This window comes from Aulostomus chinensis, chromosome 1, assembly GCF_037954235.1.
Source record: "Aulostomus chinensis isolate RoL2024-O1b breed Wild chromosome 1, RoL_Achi_v1.0, whole genome shotgun sequence".
In the NCBI taxonomy this organism is placed as follows: Eukaryota; Metazoa; Chordata; class Actinopteri; order Syngnathiformes; family Aulostomidae; genus Aulostomus; species Aulostomus chinensis.
The window spans coordinates 25,748,724-25,751,310 of NC_141320.1; the positions used below are offsets into that span (position 1 = coordinate 25,748,724).

At 47.9% G+C, this 2,587-nt stretch overlaps 1 non-coding gene across 1 annotated transcript; it reads left to right on the forward strand.

Annotated features, from left to right (window-relative positions):
- Positions 1-741: 741 nt before the first annotated feature.
- Positions 742-813, forward strand: trnae-cuc (transfer RNA glutamic acid (anticodon CUC)). The gene has a single exon. It is a non-coding gene; the product is annotated as a tRNA-Glu (tRNA).
- Positions 814-2,587: the final 1,774 nt, after the last annotated feature.

A 2,587-nucleotide genomic window follows, 5' to 3' on the forward strand; every position in this document is an offset into this window, starting at 1 on the left:
CTTTCATTGTCTAATTTCAGTCTCCTACAAAAGTGTGTGAATGTGGTCGTTGTGGCCGAGTGGTGAAGGCGATGGACTAGAAATCCTTTGGGGTCTCCCTGCTCAGGTTGGAGTCCTGCCAACAACGTTAAACTGTTGACAATTTAAATTTGACCCATTTTTCCTCCACACTGTCCTTCATCACAGCATTTAACATCAGGACTGCTCCCAGATCAGCTCCATGACCTCATCCCTGCACCAGAGTCCCACCCAAGTTCATCAAAAACGGTCAAGCATAAATATATAATATGTATATAATGTGAACACACCTGTACAGGTGCGTTAACGTGCTTAATAATAGAGAATGAGTGAAGGGTTTGTTCAGAGTGGAGTGCAGTACCACAGTCAGGCCAGCAGGTGGGGCTTTCATTGGTGCTGCCGACCTAATTGCAGTATCTGTGCTCTGCCAGCAGAGGTCGTGCTTCACCACCAATCTTCTAGGGTGTCTGAGTGGTGCCGCCATGTTTAGGTCGTAGCAGGAGGACGTAGGTTGGTACTTGGCAGTTCGGACGTAGCGAAAGTCAGTTATGAATGGAGGGCTGAGTTGGAGCAGAGGGGACAGGATCCTGGGGGTGGACTGTCTTTAGGGGGCTGAGGTGTCTGGTGGTCTTGGTGGACCCTCTGCATCTCAAGCTGAGACCACAGAGTCCTGTGTTCTTGAGTCATTGTCTATAGTCTCTGTTGTTGGAGAGCTTAGTATGGTCCCTGATGGTCTAGTGGCTAGGATTCGGCGCTCTCACCGCCGCGGCCCGGGTTCGATTCCTGGTCAGGGAATGAGTTATTTAGAGGTTGAGGGAGAGGTGATCAGGTGGTCCACATGATGGTGGAGGTGATGAACTGTGAGTCCATCATGGCTCCACTCTCACCCCCATTGTAGTGTTCTTGGTTCACTCTGCCATGGCCCCATGTTGAAGGGTGACTGTCTCATTCAGGTCCAACCCTTTGTTAGACTCTATTAAGTCACTGACTCCCAAACTCTGTAATCCTCCTTAGTAGCTTTGGTCATTGATGATCTGCAATGGTTCGTGGGGGTGGAGCCTATCCCAGCAGCCCTCAGGTGAGGGGCGGGGTTTATCCTGGACAGGTCACCAGTCCATGGCAGGGCCAACACATAGAGACAGATTGATTATAAAAATGTTCATCCCCAGTTTGAAGTTAGAGACAGGATTTAAGTGTGGAAGGTTTTTGTCTTCAATTTAATTCTGAGTGTTGTAAACTGTTTCTAACAAACTCTACTGTTCAACAGTCAAAATGTTTTCTAACCAAGCTGAATGCTCTCATATACTTTTTAAAGTTGAGTTTCTTTCATGTCCTCCTGAGATCAAAGACAGAATTCTAGGTACAAATAAATAAACAATAAAAGCCCTGATGACATCATCATCAATTCTCTCTTTGATCTGGAGGCTCTTGCTTCAAATAAAAACCGTTGTTCCATGGAAAGATTTGCATATAAACACACACACACACACACACACACACACACACACACACAGACACAGAAACACACACACACACACACACACACACACACACACACACACACACACACACACACTCCCAGTCACTAACCCATATTTTCATCACTTAAACACCACTGGAGTATTGAAAGAGATTCCACATGTTGGTCAACCAGAGAAGCTCCAACTGGTGAAGGTCATCCAACCCTGCATGAAGGTCAACCTCCATCATCTGCTGCTCATTAGCAGGGACTTAGCTCCAATGGTAGAGTGCTAGCTTAGCACTCAAATTGTGTTATGTGTTATTGGTTGGTTGGCCGGTCGGGGATTGTGAAACTGCTGAAGTAGGCACAGACATGGGTAGCGAGAGAAAGAGAGATAAAGAGAAAGAGAGAACGAGGGATCTCTCTTCTGTCTGCTTTATGGTAGCTCTCCCTACATTCTCCTTCTCAGAATACTTCAGCTTGTTCTGTTGATCAGAGGAGCTGCTGGGTGATGAATGGTGATGTTTGTCCACTGCTGTGATAAAGTGTCCCCTGTTACTGAGATGAGGATGAACACCTGCTCAGGTCAAAGCTGCAATCAAACCAGGGACTCTGAACCTCCCACACAGTGAAGGAGTTTGTCCTGCAGGTTGATGGACGCTTTGAAATTCCTTCAACATTGATTCCTTTCCTGTCTCCTGCTGAGTCAGCATCCAGAACCTGGTCAAGAGGAGGCTGAGAGCTCAGGAGGTGATGTGACGGCTGGTTGGACAACTCAGCAGCCAGAGCTTCCAGTCTGAGACCCCAGCTCCACACCATGGAGAGCCTCCTGGATGATGTCCTGAAGCAGCGTCCCTGTTTGTCTCCTTGCTGCAGCTGGACGCCCTCTCAGCTGTGAGAGTCCAGCAGTGTTGCTCTCTGTCCATCTGATGTCCGTCCTCTCCTGTGTTCATCCGTTGAGGAGAAGGGAGACGGATTTCTCTTCCTCTCTTCTCTCCAGACGACCTTCATGTGTCAAACTACTTTGTGCTGCTCAAAGATCAAACTGATCCAGTGGCTCCAGGTGCCTCCACCTCTCTGGACTCAATTCTGACTTTGATCTGTGTC